Raw genomic sequence first — 19,896 nt, 5'->3', positions numbered from 1 at the left:
TTTTTTTTTTCAGCTATCGTATGAAAACTGATTTTCGAAAAAATTCAAAAATTAAAAAAATGAATGAATGAATTAAATTTTAATTAATGGCGATGGATAGGGCTTGATAAGACCTACATTTGATTAAAAAAATTTTCTTCGATTCCATTGTTTCCTTAGCAAATAATAGAGAAAAATTATTTTTACATACGCACACACATACATACATACATACGGACACCGCCCAAAAATTGCATTTTCGGACTTTTTTGATCATACTTGGTTGATATAACACAAAAAATGCAAAACTTAAATTTGGTCGATTACAATGCTTCCATTCGGAAGCAAAAACCAGATGAATTCGAAAATCCTGTCGATTTTACATTCGGGCAATCATCTCATCCGCACTGTGATATGGAAGGCTGTTCCAATATTGTAGTAGTCAGATGCTCATGGTGCAAAAAATCACTTTGTTTGCTGCATTTTTTTGAAGAATATCATTTTTGTACGCATTACGTCCCCTAATACTANACGGACACCGCCCAAAAATTGCATTTTCGGACTTTTTTGATCATACTTGGTTGATATAACACAAAAAATGCAAAACTTAAATTTGGTCGATTACAATGCTTCCATTCGGAAGCAAAAACCAGATGAATTCGAAAATCCTGTCGATTTTGCATTCGGGCACTCATGTCATCCGCACTGTGATATTGAAGGCTATTCCAATATTGCAGTAGTCAGATGCTCATGGTGCAAAAAATCACTTTGTTTGCTGCATTTTTTTGAAGAATATCATTTTTGTACGCCTTACGTCACCTAATACTATCTATAGTGTAGATTGATCCCAACAGAAAGTATGCTGATTGAGAACATAATACTAGAAGGAATAAATGGTCTGAGCTTCTATAATAATATAAATGTATATTCTGAATTCTATCATTTGGGAATTACTACCATCATTGTTCCCTTTCCATATCGGATCTTCATTCAATCCTTACCATTTAGTTCGGAGTATGGTACTATGATACAAGTAGACGGATAATTGAAAAGTAGTAATTCATATATAACTAGCAATGGACATTTTCATGGGTTCAAGTTTCGATATTTCTTATTATTCTTTACTCTTTCAAATGAATTCTGTTCACTAATATAATTAAAAGTAACTCCCAGAAAGGTTATTTAGCCACCAAGTGTTACTTCCAGAGACTCATCACTCATCTTTTTTATGTACCAAAAAATCGAAGACTTGTATATAATAAAAAAAAAAGTATTTTACTTTGAATTTTAATTTGGGGAAAAGAATCGCAGGATGTGCTTTGAATTGTCTCATACTTTCGAACGAAATGTGTTCCGTAAAATTCTCATCGATATTTTTTCTCCCTTATTAAAAAAAATTCCCCCCCAAAAGGGTAGTTAACCTCCCCAACATCACTCCTGGATCTTGTCCCAATGGTTTCCCTCATCATTAGCCGTAAGCCTTGTTTTGTACAGGACAAAGTTTGAAATTTCGCAATTCACGAAAAATCTAGTTTTTAAGTTTTAAATTTCGATTAAAAAAAAAAACAAAACAGGTATTCTGTATTTTTTTCTACTTTTTCAAATGGAATTTATCCCATGGGATTTCCATCAAAAGTTTTTTTTCTATGAGAAAAATGAATTTTCACAAGGATAGTTTACCCTCCATATTTCACAAAGTGGTCAACTTCAGAGAGCACTTTCACCCCCTAAAACCCAATATGGGCAGCTAAAAAAAATACGTGTCCCTTAGTTTTGGGTCCTTTATAACATATTTAAGTTTCATCGAAATTGGAGGGGAACACCTGCGTAGTGTTCCTTGCTAGACGAAAACTGTCCTTAGCTACACTATATAAATCACCAATTCGCTTTCCACTGATGCAATTATTAATTTAATCCGTTCAATATTTACGAAGNAAAGTGGTCAACTTCAGAGAGCACTTTCACCCCCTAAAACCCAATATGGGCAGCTAAAAAAAATACGTGTCCCTTAGTTTTGGGTCCTTTATAACATATTTAAGTTTCATCGAAATTGGAGGGGAACACCTGCGTAGTGTTCCTTGCTAGACGAAAACTGTCCTTAGCTACACTATATAAATCACCAATTCGCTTTCCACTGATGCAATTATTAATTTAATCCGTTCAATATTTACGAAGATATGCACATAGCAACGAACTGGCGTACACATTTTTCGCGTTCCCATTACCTTCTAAACGAAAACGGTCGCACTTAAGCCATTGAGTTGGCAGCGCAACTCGAATTCTCACTTTCGCATGCAGAAATTGCCAACAGTGTCTTACGTTATATAGTGTCATGGAGAATAGAGGGAAGACGGACAAACAGCGACTGGTGGGACCCCTAAAATCATGTCATGCAACATGTAGTTCATATTGGTTCCGATGGTGGCGGTAGTAGTCACTGGCGTAGTAAAACAGATCATTCGAATTGTAACATTCATCCTACGGAAAAATTCATTCCCTGGACGTGCAATAATTAGACAATATTATTAGGTGTGTGACTTAATTTTTACAGAATTTTCAGTAAATTTATTTAATATAAAAAAAAAGAGAACAACGAACTTAATCTTGGAAATATTGTCCATCGTTTTGTATGACCTTGCGCCATCTCTCAGGTAACATTCGAATGCCGTCGCGAAAGAAACTTGCAGGCTTCGAGGCGACAAAGTCATCGACGAATTTACGCACATCGTCCAGCGTTTTAAACTATTTATCCACTAAGGCGTGCTGCATGGACCGGAACAAGTGATAGTCGGATGGGACCAAGTCTGGTGAATATGCCGCGTGCGGGAGAACTTCCCATCCCAAGTTCAAGAGGGTCTTCTGAGTCGCGCGAGCACCGTGTGGTCGAGCATTGTCGTGCAGGAGTATGACTTGCCTGCTTCGTTGCCCAGTAAATGACCTTTTCCGATCAAGTTCTTCGCTAAGTTTGTTCAGTTATCGGCTGTAGCGTTCCACAGTCACCGTCTGACCTGTGTCCAGGAGTTCGTAATAAAGCACACCCTTCATGTCCCACCAGATACACATGAGAATCTTCTTTAAGTGGATGTTCTGTTTCGGCGTCGATGTACTGGATTGTCTGTGATCTACCCACGACTTTTTACGTTTCGGATTCTCGTAAAAAATATACTTTTCATCACCCGTCACAATTCTCCACAAGAAGTCCTTTTTTTGTTGCCGGGCAAGCAGTGAAAGGCACGTGTTCATACGTTGACCTGGGTCATGCTCGGTCAACACATGTGGGACCCACCTTCCAAGTTTTTGAATTTTTTCCATTTGACGCAAACGTTTAGAAATAGCTGTTCGGGTGATTCCTAACTGAGCTGTAAGCTCTTGTTACGTTTGCATTGAGTCGTCATCCAGTAGAGCTTGGAGTTCCGCATCTGTAAACTTTCGAGGCTGTCCAGGACGCGGCTGGTCACTCAGATCGAAATCACCACTTCTAAAACGTTTGGACCAATAATTAAACGTTTCATAAGATACAACGTCGGTACCAAGAACACTACACATTGATTGCCGTGCTTCAGAAGCATTTTTTCCTTGTTGGAATTCGTATAAAATGCAGTGCCGAATATGCTGTTTATCAGTTGCCATCGTAAACTCTGCTATTCTGAAAGGTTATGTAACTTACATAGACTTGTCGTGCCGTGTTCTGAAACCCTTTGTTCAATCCTTTCAAAACCGGAAAAGACCACGAATATATTTCTATTTTAAATATAATTTTAAGCTCAAAGAAAAAATCTGTAAAAATTAAGTCACACACCTAATATGTTAATTCCTCAACAAATATATGTGGAACCCTTGTAGAATATGAAAAAAATTACAGATGTTTTCTGAATGGGAATCCATGAGTGACTGAGATAAAAATAGCACAAAACGACGAGAGCTGCCGGGTATCTATACACTACACAACTTTCCCTTCCACTACCCTCAATTGATTTTTCATCAATTAATAAAAATGCCACTATTCAGACGAAAACTGTCCTTAGGTACCCAATATAAATCACCAATCCGCTTTGCACTGATGCAATTATTAATTTAATTCGTTCAATATTTACGAAGATATGCACATAGCAATGAACTAGCATGCACATTTTTCACGTTTCCATTATCTTCTAAACGAAAACGGTCAGACTTAAGCCATTAAGTTGGCAGCGCAACTCGAATTCTCATTTTTCGCAACCCAGGAATTACCAACAGTGTCTTACCATGAAGAATAGAGGAAAGGACGCCAAACCATGGACATATAATACATAGACTGCGGGTTCACTATCGCTCCTGTGTATTGAAAAAAACACAAAACGGACAGAGAGTGTTGCGTTTGTCGCCGGTTTCCTTCTCTGTCGAACGGTACCGTACAGAGAGATAGTCCCCATTGCATAGTGAACGTATCCCCCACTCCGCGACCGTTCTTGCTCCACTCTGAGAAATATTCGACGAAGAGAGATACCATCGACAAAACGACGCGCCTTTTCTATTTCTTGCGGCCAAACAGAGGCTGGTGGGACCCCGGAAATCATGTGAAGCAGCATGTAGTTCACGTTGGTTCCGATGGAGGCGGTAGTTGTCACTGGCATAGTAAAAAAAATTATTAGCATTGTGAAATTCATCGTACTGAGAATTCCACACCCGGTGTGTGCAATAATTTGATAATTATGTTAATTCCTTAACATATATATGTAAATACCCTTGTAGAATATGAAAAAAATTACAGATGCACAGAGAAAAAAGTGGATTAGCTTTCGAAAAAAGTTTCTAAATTTTAGAAACGGTGGTTTCTAACCTTCAGGTTTCGAAGATCTAGTAACTTTTTTCTAAGTTTTAGATGAAAATCGTTAAAAATTAATGATCGGACTAATGGGACTAATTTTCAATCAAAATATACTTGATTTTAGAAAAAAAAAATATTTTCTAAAATCTTGAAAATTTTGTGAATCTTTGGGGGAGGATTTTGCAAAACGGGGGGTTGTGATATCCGGGGGAGGGGTTGTAAAGTGGGGGGTTTTGCAAGGAGGGATGTTTTATGAACGGGTGGGTTATCGTTGAGGTTATCCAAAAATATCTCCAAAACTAACGGAGACAGCGATTTTTTACCAAAATTTGGGGGGTGGAGAAGGGGGGGTTGTGTATTGAGAATTAACAACCAAAAAAATTGAGTCGGTGATTTTTTCGAAAATATCTCCGAAACTAAGGGAGATAGCGATATTTTATGAAAATTTGGGGGGGGGGAGGGGGGAGATGTGTATTGAGAATTCACAACCAAAAAAATTAAGTCGGTGATTTTTTCAAGAATATGTCGGAAACTAAGGGAAATAGCGATTTTTTACGAAAATTTGAGGGGACAAGGGAGGGTGTGCATTGAGAATTCGCAACCAAAAAAATTGTGTCGGTCATTATTTCGAAAATATCTCCGAAACTTAGGGAGATAGTGAATTTTTATTCAAAAATTAGGGCGGGAAGGGGGAGGCAAACTGTATTGAATTCTCGATGTATAACACACGCCGCCCGCCCCTCTAATTTTTGAATAAATTTTTTTCCCAATTTTGCAGTAAAAATTCGCTATCTCCCATAGTTTCTAAGATATTTTTGAAAAACTCAAAGACTCAATTCCTTGTGAATTCTCCATTCACCTGCCCTGCCCCCACCTCTTTTCCAAATCCTCCCTCCTCACATCTGAAATTCTCGATATTTGGGGTTCCCTCTCTACGTATGGAGCGCTTACGCCCTTTAAATATCTCGACCGCAATTTTTTAATGTTTTTTCTTAAAAACAATCACCGAATTGGTTAACTTTTATGATCCCACCAAGGATAAAGCTTCAGGACAGGAGTTTTTAAAATCTAGAAACTAGTTTCTGAAGCTAATCCACTTTTTTTCTCTGTGTGTTTTCGGCATGGGAATCCATGAGTGACGATGCTTTGAAAAATAATTTATGAGAGAACTATGTAAATTTCGGTGATTTGTTCAAGAAATATCGAGCGTAGGAAGTTTGTGAGAATACAAAAAAAATGTGAATTTAGTAGCGAAGCGATAATCCGCGTCAAGTCGATTTTGACTACTGGTCAGTTTTTGACAAATATCTCAGAATCTAAAGGAGAAAAGGAGAAAAATTTTTACCATAACCTTTTTTGTAGAGCCTATTGATGGTTATAAATAACGTCATGAGGCAAAATTTTCTATCTCCCTTAGATTCCGAGATATTGATCAAAAACTGGCCGAAAGTCAAAATAGATTTAACCCGGTTCACCACTTTGCTATTGAATGTACTCGATATCTTGAAACGTAAACAAGCGAGTGTATACATATCGATGATTTAACCATTGCCAAAAGGCAATGGCCAAGGAACTCCAAGGATATTTATATTTTGTTCTTGGAGCAAAGTAAATCTAAATAATGCTGCATATTATCTGGAGTCTTTCCGTGTGACGTGAGTCACTCGGTTTGGAAAAATGATTGAAATCCCCCAAAAACCAAAAAAAAAAGAGAGAGAGAGAGAGTGAGAGAGTGAGAGTGAGAGAGAGTGAGAAAGAGAGTGAGAGAGAGAGTGAGAGAGTGAGAGTGAGAGAGAGTAAGAGAGAGAGAGTGAGAGAGAGTGAGAGAGAGTGAGAGAGAGAGAGAGGGAGGGAGAGAGGGAGAGGGATGGAGAGAAGGAGAGATTGATTGATTGATTGATTGGTTTTATTAGCTTTTGCTACATTTCTTTCTGCGATTCCTCGCTACATTTCCTTTTTATAATTCTTTCGTATTAGGTAGCCCTCAGCGGATATTTGTCCTTTATATACGACGCCACTTTCCGGCGGAAACCGTTGTCACACAGATTCTTTATCTCTCTCGGAGTAGCATTGCATAGCCGCACACCTTTATATAAGACATCATTTTCACCAAAGCTCATACTCATATACTGCACTGGAACATCTGTTCTCTGTCTTGTCACTCTTGCATCCTCTCTCGTTTCTTTTACTCGCTCCACGTTCATACCTCGTACATACTTCACTACATTATTTGACACGCTGCTCCACATTCATAAAACCGAGGGCATTCAACATGTCTTCTATTTTTGTGCGTTTACTGCAATGTAAGATCGCCCGCATCGCTCGATTTTGCATTTTTTGTAGTATATTCAAACTTGTTTGGTTCATCGTCAATATGATAGTGGAACAGGGTTCGAAATGGGGTGCTATTATGCTTTTATAAATCATACTTCTTGCCATTATGCTCAATTCATTCCCCAAACGGTCCAAAAGTCTTATTTTTTCCCTATTTTTTTAACTAAGTACTCTTGATGTGGTTTGAATGACAGGTACTCGTCAATTATTACTCCCAAATATTTCATTTGTGCTACTTTTTCCAATTCTGTGCCATCTTTACTGCGTATCCTTATATTTTCTCCTCTTTTTTGTCTTTGGTGACGTAATAACATAAATTTGGTTTCCATAATATTAATTCTTAGTTTATTGGCTTCCAGATAATTTTCTAATCCGTGTAAAGACAATGTGAGCTGCAATTCTATTTGTTTAGAACTTTCTTCATGTATAAAAATAGCCATAGCATCAGCAAATAACCTAATTTCGCATTTCAATTGACTCATACGCACAATATCATTTATGTAAATCAGAAACAATATAGGTCCCAGAACAGAACCTTGTGGAACTCCTGTCGTTGCTTGCATTGTTTCCGATTTACCAGATCGCTAGAACGTAGTTTGTGTTCTACCAGATAAATGTGAGTGGAACCAGTCCCAAATCTTGCCTTTTATTCCATATTTTTTCATTTTTTCTAACAATAGTTTTCGATCAACTGTTTCAAATGCTCTTTTTAGATCAACAAATATTACTCCCACAATATTTCCATTACTAATATTTTCCCTCCAGTCAGATATCAGCTGTTAAGCTGCTTTTTCGCATGAACGATTTCGTCGAAAACCATACTGCTCGTCAAGAAATAATTGATTATTCTCAAAATAATCAATCAATTGTTTTGCGACGATTTTTTCTAGAATTTTTTCATATTGAGGGAGTACATTTATAGGTCTAAATTCTTCGATTTTAACTATATCTTTTACTTTAGGAATAGGTATGATTTCAGAGTGTTTCCATTTACTCGGAATACACCCGTCGTCCATCGACTGGTTCATGATTTTACGAAGGTCATTACCCACAGATTCATTAGCTAATTGTATTATTTCTGTGGATATACCTTCACTGGTTCCTTTCTTATTTGTTAACTCTTTAACAATTTTATTGGAGTCAATTGCTGAAATTGAATGGAACTTTTCAAATTTACAGTCATATTCTATTTCATCTACAACTACTTCTTTCTGTTCGATGCTATTTATAATTTCACTAATGCTATCTATATGGTAATTGTTAAGTGCATTAGCAATTTCAAAATCCCCTTTGACTGTATGATCGTTAACAGCTAATTGATCTGGCAATTCACTATCAATATTACCCTTCATAACCATTTTTAGAGTTTTCCACATTTTTTACTATTATTCTTATTAAAGTCTATTTCTCCCTCATAGTAATTCATTTTGGTTTTTCTAATTTCTTTAATTACAGTATGTCTCTTCTGTTTATTTGCATATTATCTGGAGTCTTTCCTTGTGATATCATTCATATGTTATGCAACTCGGTTTGTGAGCATGGGGGCTGAAAATTTCTTTCTCTCGGTTTGAAAAAATGATTGAAATTCGCCAAAAACAAAAAAACATTTTTTTTTTGAAAAACCCGGCCAAGTGCATTTTTCTAATCATTGTATTTTTTTAAAATTGTATTATTGTTCAAAAAAAAAAATTGTAGTATTTCTCCGAAAAAAAATTGTATGGTTTCACAGAAAAAAAAATTAAAAAATGCTGGATAACCATTTCAATGCGTTGTTGTGGAAAAATGCTCGAGTACTTATTTATGGACAGTTGTTTCTGGGAAATTGAGAAAAGGGCAGGAATAAGGAACAGCGCCAAGTTAATGAAGTTGAACTTATCATTTTGAGAAACGAGAGAACATTTCATAACATCTAGACACAATTTCAGCTTTTTTCTACAGTTGGCTGTACTGTTGCAAGTTATATAAGTTTGAACTCATCAATTCCAACTCAATATTGTCTATTCCTATGAGTTACGGAGTGGGTACGACCATAAAAAGTATGGTTATCCACACAAAGTCAATGAAAAAGTGTCAATACGAGTGGTTCTTTAAAAAAAATTGTTCAGAAAACCACTGTCAGGACCACTGTACTTGGCGCATTTTTTGAAAGACTCATTGCGGAGAGTTGGCGCTTTATGTTGATACCACGGTCGAATGAACCTTCTCCATGCTCTAAGGTCACGAATGCCGAGAACTGCGTAGCGACGACTGCCTTAATTGATTCAATTTCTATTAATAAAAATGGAAAAATTTGAAAATGGAAAAAAATGAGCTCGAGACATTTGAACACCTAACAAGGTGTAGTATGCATCAAAGCAATTTCTGTGTTCCAAAGTGGATGTCAAACAATAGACTCCCAAATAAGGATCCGCATTAAGATCGAAAACCGCAAATTTTCTATAGAATATTTTCTATAGATAATTCGCGGAAAAAATCAATAGAATTTGATTTTTCTATACTGTTTCTATTGAAATATTTTCTCTTGAATTTCCTCTACTCAAATTTCCAAATTTTCTAACGTATTGTAGAGAATTTTCAATTTAAAAAAATCTCAAATTTTGTAAATTTTCTGATTTATTGTGGAGTATTTTCAATATAAAAAATCTCAATATTTCTAAAGAGAATCGTTATATCCATTGAAGAATTTTTTAGAAATTAGGGCTATTCATCGTGTTCGTACTCAATGACGAGGACTTCATTCATGGTTTCAGAATTTTCCAGAAGGGGACTTGCTAGGAGAGATGGTGGAGAAGGTGAGGTGATCGGGCAGGTATCATCATCTTCAGTTAAAACCATCAGTTCCTTTTTAAGAATGAACGGTGCGTCCGGGTTGATACGGCTCGCCTCCAGTTGGCTATTCCTCAACGCGATGAAAATGCACCACGTTAAATACCATTTTCGAAATAAAAGTGGTTATCATTCTCCATGTGGACTGATCAGATTTTCATTTTGCGCTCCTACAATTAGTACTTGAACGTGGAGAATGCAATTGTGCACCAATTGCTCGCCACATCAGTTTATTGCGGTTACAATACTTGGATAAACCGTTCTTTCACATGACGGGCTGAGCTTCGACAAGGGCAAGAAGATGTCTAATTTCCTCTAGATCCGCAATCGCTTACGCAATAGGTTGCATATTCAAATTAATCAACTCTGTATCAGACCACTGTAAACTGAGTGAATAACCCTCAAAATTTGACATTGGGTATCCTCCCAATCATGATTCTTTCTTGAGGGTTAAATTTAATTTTTAATGCCTAATTACTGAATTTATTGAGGATTACTTCGTCCGTCAATAACAAAAACTCTGTCTTTTTGTAAATCTTGATTCCCTCATTTCTTTTAATTTTATTTCAGTCCGATTAGTGCACACGTTATTTTTTTATTGAATTTTGAATCTAACGGTTTTTGGTGATTTTGGGAAATTTGATATTTTTTTCTTCTAAACTAGAAGGTCTAGAAGAATTCTGTTAACGGATGCAGAATCTGCGGAATTGAATCTTTCTAATGCAATTAATCTCATCTCTCGCCAGCGTCGCCACATATGAAAAAATCCTATAGAATTTCCTATAGGATATCCTATAACATATCCTATAGGATTTTCTATAGGAAATCCTATGGGGAATTCAAACATTTCCTATATGATTTTTTTGGTGGGGTTTCCTATAGGATTTTCTATAGAATTCACTATAGGGTTTTCTATAGAAAGTAACACACAAAATTGAGACTCGAAATCAATCGGTCACAAGGGTCAGGATTAGTGTCATAAATTTGATAGGAAATTCTATAGGGAATCCTATAGGAAATTTTATAAGAAATCCTATCAGAAAAATCCTATAGGAAATGTTCGAATTCTCCATAGGATTTCCTATAGGATCCTAGAGCATTTTTTCATACCATTTCGCGAAATTTTGTCAGACTGTGTAATGATGGAATAAACTGTCGAAAACACTGACGGCTATATATTCATAAGGACAAATTTAAAAGATCGGATGGATTTCGGTGGTCATCGTAACCTCACCGAATTTTTTGTTTCCATAAATTGATACTGATATAATGGTATGAATGTGAAAGTTTTTTCATTTTGTCATACATTCCCCGCTGTGCATATGACCATTGACGCCTTTGGGGATTTAGTGCATCATTTATAGTTGACCCGTGAGAGACTAGGAGTGCTGTTATTCTTTAAAAAAATGTGTTTTTCCCCTCATCATCTTCATTGTTGGCGATGCGAGAGATTAGTGTACGGTGGTAGGCTTGCCACGTGAACTAGGGAAGGGGCCAAAGAACAGAAGTCGAATGGACTGAAGGTTCCGCAGTGCTTGATCAGACGTGCTCGACGTTTGATCTCTTTTGACCCTATCTCTCATGTTATACGTCACTATTTGCTCACGGATAAATTTGAATCCGAAAAAATAGACCTTTCGCGCAAAAATTAATAGCGTTCTTAAATCTGTCATCTAAGTTCATACATTATTCTGTGATTTGTGAATTTATCCCAATTTCAAGAATTTAATTGAAGTTTTCTTTTGGTGAGTTGAGTTGTAACGACGAAAATTCAGGTAGGCATTGGGATATTTGTTGAGTTTTCATAAGTAAATCAAATTAAATCTAATGATAGAAATTCTACGTTAATTGAAAAAGCTATCACACTGAAAGAAAAATCTTTATAGGAAGGTTTGTGGCAAGAATTCTTTCGCTCTTAGGAAAGCTTTCTTTCTTTCAGTGTAATCATTGAGTTCCAAAATTAAACAAAACAAATGAAAATTATTGAAGGAAATTAATGATGATTTCCCATCTTCGGTGTTCGTCTGAAATTTTTGGATCCGCAGGTGTATCGCTTGAAGAAGTCGTCCAGTCAGCGTTCCCTGGGAAACCAACTCGTTTTACGACCTTTTTTTAAATTACACTGAATAAAAACAATCCATGTTTAAAGATATTGAGAAGCCAACATTGAACTCCTCATTTCGGCGAGGTCATTGATTCCACTTTGAATAAGTCATTGCACTCAGCACAATATAGGGAATTACATCATATATTTATTTGTATGCCACTTCCTAAAATGCTTCCCATGACGCCATAGTTTTATAAATAACGAGTGCGGTAAGCTGGATATATTATTCACAGGAAGAGCGATACCGAAGACAGCCGGTAGCCACTAGAGTTGTTTATACAACTGGAGCGGCAAAAAAATTAATGTAAAAATGGATGAAAAATAAATTATACAGAATTGGTAGAGATGTGTTATTCAACCGTGTTGAAGACATAATTAAGATAATAATAATCGACCTTGTAGTCCAGGGTAAATAAATGCAATGAAATTGAACTGCAAATTTGCCGATCAAGTGCATTAAAATAATTTATTATAGAAGTCATACGGAAAAAATTCCAGGTTACGTATTCTAAACCAACAGGCAAATTGGTGGAAGGCAATTACAACAAATCAGAGGAAAAAATGAAAGTCTGCGAATCCATTGTTAATGAAAAGAATGAAAAAATGAAATTCGAAAACAACAACAACACGTGACTCTTGTGAAGTCCAAAAACAGTTTTATTTCGTTGGGTAACTGACATGAGTGACCTCTGATTCGCCGTGTACGAGAATTTTTTAGAATGAAAGACTTAAATTTTTGGCTCTGTGCGATAATTAACAAGTTATTAATTAATGAAGCTACAAAATTATCAACAATTGGAGGGGAGGGGGATAGAAATGGAAAGAAGGGGAAGATTCCGATGAAATGCATCAGTCCCCTTTCTCCCTGCATTTATCCCCCTCTAGTATTGAAATTAACTTGTTGTGAAAACATTTTTGAATTCAACTAAGATATTAATGAAGTTCTCGAAGAAGTGATCCACCAATGGTTACGTTATAATCATTCCACTCCAGCAATACTGTCATTGGTTAACTTTATTAACTTCCCGATAGGGACAATTATTGAAATCACCCCGAAAATCGATTTTCGATTTTTCATCAAATGGTTGCATTTCAAGGTCTATAGACGCATTTTCAGTCATTTCCAGAAACATGTCTGTGTGTGTGTAAATATGTATGTCTCCAAATTCATCGTTAAAGATTTCTCACGAATGACCGTTCATCGATAATTGATCAATATCGCGATCGATGTGTCTTCATCTAATTTAGTCCTGGTTCGATTTTGGTTGATATCGCACGACCCATTCTGTTTTTTTAGCCAAACAGTGAAAAAAGTGCGATTGATGATTCAAAGACAATGAAACATGGAAAAAACCTTTTGCATTGTTAATTTAGGATTAATGATAAATAATTGCGATAATTATTATTATTGATTATTATTAATATTCATTATTTAATATTAATAATAATAATAATGACAATAATAATAATAATGATAATATTAGGTGTATAAATTAATTCTCGACTCTTAGATTCAATTAATCAGAACACCTATTTGAATTGAAAGAATTGCCCGCAATAAACGACGTTTTGAAGCGCCATCTGTGAACTATCAAACCACTGAAGTCCGATTGTGGTTTGATTAACACAACCTCAAAAAACATGGTGAATGAAAATGTCGTTCGACAAGCAGCTCTTGAGGCACGGCCTTCTTTTCACCTTCCAACATGGAAAAACTGCCGCAGAAACACAAGCAATGATTCGTTCAGCTTTGGGAAGGAGTGCTGAATCTTATAGCACATGTAAAAAGTGGTTTAAAAAAAATCGGGATGGAAATTTTGATCTCCAGGATGAGGAATGTCCTGGGCAACCAAAAAAAGTTGAGGAGGAGGAGTTGGACAACTTACTCAATGAAAATCCCTGTCAATCACAACAGGAGCTTGCTGATACTCTTGGAGTGACTCAACCAGCTATTTCGGTGCGTTTAAAAAGAATTGGGAGGATACAGAAGGAAGGTCGTTGTGTGCCATCATCTTACCTCAGAAAACAAAAGTCGACGCTGTGAAATTGCAATGTGCCTACTGACCAGATTAAAATAAAAAGACTTTTTACATAAAATTGTGACTGGGGATGAAAAGTGGATTTTTTACGACAATCCTAAAAGGCGAAAGTCGTGGGTTTATCCGGAGGGGCCGTCAACGAGCACTGCAAAACCAAACATTCACGGGAAAAAATTATTGTGGTGTATTTGGTGGGATTCCAAAGGTGTAATCTATTATGAGATACTCGACCAGGGGGAAACCGTCACTGCTAAGCGTTATCAGGACCAACTGGTAAAATTGAGTGATGCTATTGAGGAAAAGAGACCTTTTATGGTAGTGGTACGAGGCAAGTGATTTTGCGGCAGGACAACGCGCGACCACATACGGCAAAAGAAACCCTGAAAGTTATCTCCACGTTGGGCTGGGAAATTCTCTCACATGGGGCGTATTCTCCAGACCTTGCGCCTTCTGACTATCACCTTTTTCGGGCGCTACAACATCACCTAGTGGATACCCAGTTTCAATCTTCTGAAGAAGTCCGGCAGAGCAATGATGACTTCATCCAGTCAAAACTACCATCTTTCTTCCGAGCCGGAATCCGACAATTGCCCGATAGATGGGAGAAATGCGTGCAAAATGTCGGTGATTATTTTTAAAATTAGATCCGTATTCATTTTCTTATAAATAAATGTCAGAGTTGTCGAAAAAAGGCCGAGGATTAATTCATACACCTAATAATAATAATAATAATAATAATAACACGATACGGGTTGATAGGCCCGTAATGGTATATTCTTCCGCCATGTGGAAGAGCAGGGTCTTTCTGTCCAGCTGACATTCGCCTTCTTGAAGTCAGCTGGCTTGATGTCCGAAACTGAGGATTTCATCTGCGCATGTCAGGATGGCGTGATAAACACTCTTGTCTATCGAAGTCGTGTTATGGGGGTGCACGTTCCGGATACTCGATGTTGGATTTGCAAGCAATCCCCGGAAACTCTGATGCCTCTTTTGTCGGCTTGTCCGACTTATGCAATCACGAGTTATATCCACCATCATAATGCGGCTTTGAGAGTGCTGTATTATCATTTGCGGTACTCTTATGGGATAGACAGGACGCCGGTGCTGTCTTACGCTCCAGGAGATATTGAGTCCATTGTCGTGAACGAGAGGTGTAAGATTTACTGGAACTTCTCGTTCGCGACCGTCAGGCCAATCGTTGCGACGAAGCCTGACATCGTCCTCTTCGATTTTGATGACAAAATCATCTATGTCATTGAGTTCTCAGCTCCGACTGAGAGCAACATCACAGTGAAAGAAGAGGAGAAGCGGCTCAAATACCAGCCACTCCTGTTTGAGCTACGTCAAATAAATCGGGGATTTAAAGTAAAGTTGGTTGTCCTGATAATTGGCTCTCTTGGGGGAATGAAAGAGTCATTCATATTTGCGCTAAATACCATCCCTGCATATAGGCGTCAAGCCTTCATTTTGGCTGGCCAAATGCAGAAGGCGGTCATTCTTGAATCCCTCCGTCTACTTAGACAGCACGATTCTGGACTGCAGTAGAGCTCACCCTCTGGTTGGCAGGAGCACTACTGTAGGGCGATTAGGAAAAGTTTGTATCGCTTAGCTTGCTGGGAGGTCTTCGAGGTGAAGTCGGAACCCTCGAGGATCGTTCAGCGATCTCATTTACGAGTGTAAAAAAATGATAATAATAATAATAATAATAATAATAATGATAATAATAATAATAATAATCATTCCCATTTCCCTTTGTCATTTTTGAAGTCGGCTGGCTTGATGTCCGAAACCGAGGGCTTCATTTGCGCGTGTCAGGATGGCGTGATAAACACCCTGGTCTATAGGAGCCGTGTTATGGGATTGCAAGTTCCGGATAGAGAACCGGTAAGATTTACTGGAACTTCTCGTTTGTGACTATCAGGCCCGTCGCTGCGACGAAGCCTGACATCGTCCTCTTCGACTTTGAAGACAAAGTCATCTACGTGATTGAGATCTCGGCGCCAGTCGAGAGCAATATATCTGCGAAGGAAGAGGAGAAACGGCTCAAATGCCAGCTGCTCCTGTTTGAGCTGCGTCAGTTGAACCGCGGGTTTAGGGTCAGGCTGATCGTCCTGATCATTGGCTCTCTTGGCGGCATGAAACAGTCTTTTGTATCTGCGCTTGAGGTGATTCCAGCCTGCAGGCGCAATGCCTTAATACTGGCTGGCCAGATGCAAAAGGCTGTCATTCTTGGGTCCCTTCGACTACTTAGACATCATGATTCTGGACTGCAGTAGTGCTCACCCTCTGGTTGGAGGGAGCACTACTGCAGAGCGATTAGGACTTGTTTGTATCGCTTAGCTTGCTGGGTGGTCTTCGAGGTGAAGTCGGAGCCCTCGAGGATCATCCAGCGATCTCATTCACGAGAAAAAAAAAAATAATAATAATAATAATAGCTGGGTCTCTCCGTCCAGCTGATATTCTCTTTCTTGAAGTCAGCTGGCTTGATGTCCGAAACTGAGGGTTTCATTTGTGCCTGCCAAGATGGTGTGATAAACACCCTAGTCTATCGAAGTCGTGTTATGGGATTGCAAGTTCCAGACATTCGATGTCGGGTTTGCAAGCAGTCCCCGGAAATTCTGATGCATCTTTTATCGGTTTGCCTGACATATGCCGTCACGAGTTATATCCATCGACATAATGCGGTTTTGAGAGTGCTGTATTTCNAGATGGTGTGATAAACACCCTAGTCTATCGAAGTCGTGTTATGGGATTGCAAGTTCCAGACATTCGATGTCGGGTTTGCAAGCAGTCCCCGGAAATTCTGATGCATCTTTTATCGGTTTGCCTGACATATGCCGTCACGAGTTATATCCATCGACATAATGCGGTTTTGAGAGTGCTGTATTTCCATCTGCGGCACCCTTATGGGATAGACAGAACAACACCACTGCTGCCGTATGCTCCAGGAGATATTGAGTCCGTTGTCGTGAACGAGAGGTGTAAGATTTACTGGAACTTCTCGTTCGCGACCGTCAGGCCAATCGTTGCGACGAAGCCTGACATCGTCCTGTTCGATTTTAATGACAAAATCATCTATGTCATTGAGTTCTCAGCTCCAGCTGAGAACAACATCACAGTGAAAGAAGAGGAGAAACGGCTCAAATACCTATCACTCCTGTTTGAACTACGTCAAATAAACAGAGGATTTAAAGTGAAGTTGGTTGTCCTTATCATTGGCTCTGTTGGGGGAATGAAGAAGTCATTCATATCTGCGCTCAAAACCATCCCGGCCTGTAGGCGTCAAGCCTTCAGTTTGGCTGGCCAGATGCAGCAGGCAGTCATCCTCGGGTCCCTCCGTCTACTTAGGCAGCATGATTCTGAACTGCAATAGAGCTCACCCTCTGGTTAGAGGGAGCACTATTGCAGAGCGATTAGCAAGTGTTTGCATTGCTTAGCTTGCTGGGCGGTCTTCGAGGTGAAGTCGCAACCTTCGAGGATCGTTGAGCGATCTCATTTACGAGCAAATAATAATAACAATAATAATAGGCGAAGATAGAGCGAAATGGACCGCAGGTAAACAGGGACCCCCCCTGCCGTAATAAAAATATTTTGTATTGAAAAAATTCATTCGTTCGACTTGTACACCCCCATTTACATTAAGGTATTAGAAAGAATGAATTTAGGGGAAAGAGTACAGGTCACATTGTGAAACTTTTTGATCGCCAAAAATCTTGATCTGTATGATAATGGAGATAATCGATGCAACGTTTGACTCTCGTGAGGCAATCCTACAATTCTACTTTCACTATTAAACCCATTCTTTTTCACTAAATTTCTTGTTTGTAATACGCCAATGTAAATAAGGGTGTCCAAATTGAACGAATGAATTTTTAACTTCCCGATAGAGGAAGTTATGGTAATTACCCTTAAAGTAAAAAAAAATATTTTCGCCATATATCAACGTTTCAAGATGTCTACAATGTTTTTCGACTATTTTCGAAAACATGTCTGTATGTGTATGTGTAAAGGTGTGTATGATCAAATTTTTCGTTCACGATTACTCAAAAACTAATGATGCGATCAAAGCGAACAATGACGCGATCGAAGTGTCTTTATGTAACTTAGCAGGTATCAAAGTTTAGACGAAATCGGTCCAGTCGTTTCACCATTTTTTAACAAAACCCTGAAATTTCTCCTTCGATTATTTACAGTAGATTTTACTATTCAAATCTATGTTTTCGATGATGCTAATTACAAATAGGCAATCATTTTACATAATATCTCCAAAACTAAGGGACACCCAAAAAAGTCAGTCTGAATCAGACCGAAAAATCGGTCTGAATCAAGTCGGACTGAATCATGCCGGGAATCGACTTGTTTCATGTCGAATTGACGGAATGAATCAAATCGCCGTCGGACAAATGCAAACCGAAATATCGGTCTGATTCAAGTCGATTCTTCTAGTTGAGTCAGACCGACTTTGGTTTGATTCAGACCGATTTTTCGGCTTGATTCATACCGATGTCGGCTTGACACGTTTCTACATGAAATAAACCAATTTTCGACTTATATCAGACTCGGAATCCGGATTGGTGTAGTTCGAGTCATTCGGCTTAAATCATGCCAAAAATCGGTTAGAATCAGGCCGACGTTGACTTGAATCAGTACTTTCTTTTTTCGGTGGAGATAGCGAATTTTTACTGAAAATTTGGGGTCGGGGAGGGGGGTTATGCATTGAGAATTCACAACCAAAAAGATTGAGTCGGTGGGTTTTTCAGAAATTTATCCGAACCTAAGGGAGATAGTTAATTTTTACTGAAAATTTTGGGAGCGAGAAGGGGGTGTTCCAATTTTGTTGATTATAAATCCTCAATGCACTCCCCAAGCGAATGACCAACAACCCAGTGATCCATTTAATGATGGAGACGGCACTTGAAAAGATGCCACTTAGAAAGACGCCACCTAGTTTTATTCGTTATTAGTCTTTTGGATTCTTTCGCTCTCTACTAATTTCATTGGTAATAAGATTCCGATTGGATCTGTCGCAATGGTCCTATGATAAATTCCCCTGAAAATCCTTCGTAGAAAGTTTCCTATATTTTTCGCTACACCGATTCCCATTACTATTTTTATCGCTATTTCCATTTGTTTTAATGGCACGTTATTTGTTATTTCTAAGATTATTCTTCTCCAATGTCTTTCTTTCGCACTGTTCAATTTTTCCATGATGGCATTGACACTATGGAATAATTTATTATCCTTCATACTAAGAGACAGTATATCTATAATCACGCCTGTTGAATTAATGGATATTCTATTTTTACTATTTTATTTATTTATAAATATTTTCAATAGTCTCACTTTTCCCGAATGTTTTCAATGTTATCAATTTCTATCCGTCTGCATAGCAAGAGCTGGACAGAAATTGATGACATGGTGGATAGCAAGAGCATAATTGGGAATTACGAAATAGTATATGTCCATGCGAGTACGGAATAGTACATTATGTCATGAGGGCGATAAGCGGCGGTTTGTGAGGAGTGTGGAGTTGCAGCAAGAGGCGTGGCAAGCAGGAGACGAGGATCGCCGAAGGCGATCCGAGTCGGACGCTTGCCATGCCGAGTGTTGCAAACTCCACACGACTCACAAACCAACGCTATCGCCCGAATGGCATATACTATTTTTCGTCACGAAGGCCCGACGCGGGTGTGGGCGCGGGAGGNTGCCTTCAACTCGTCAAAACAAAAAAACTAAAAACTATCATTATATTTTTATTATTATTATTATTATTATTACAGGTATATATATATATATATATATAT

General features: G+C 38.1%; 2 protein-coding genes across 2 annotated transcripts in view; one reads left to right on the top strand and one right to left on the bottom strand.

Annotated features, from left to right (window-relative positions):
• The window catches only part of LOC107042098 (GPI transamidase component PIG-S), a 309,102-nt gene that overhangs the window by 179,165 nt on the left and 110,041 nt on the right, over positions 1-19,896 (bottom strand). The window lies entirely within an intron of this gene.
• The window catches only part of LOC107042097 (protein I'm not dead yet), an 82,151-nt gene continuing 73,747 nt past the window's right edge, over positions 11,493-19,896 (top strand). The window contains exon 1 of the mRNA XM_015262978.1: positions 11,493-11,721. The gene's annotated coding sequence lies outside the window, so the exon portion shown is untranslated. The remainder of the gene's footprint in view (positions 11,722-19,896) is intronic.

This window comes from Diachasma alloeum, unplaced genomic scaffold (assembly GCF_001412515.2).
Source record: "Diachasma alloeum isolate Michigan unplaced genomic scaffold, Dall2.0 Dall_scaffold_00416, whole genome shotgun sequence".
Classification (NCBI taxonomy): domain Eukaryota; kingdom Metazoa; phylum Arthropoda; class Insecta; order Hymenoptera; family Braconidae; genus Diachasma; species Diachasma alloeum.
Note: the sequence above shows the minus strand (reverse complement) of the source record. Positions and strands in the feature narration are given on the sequence as shown.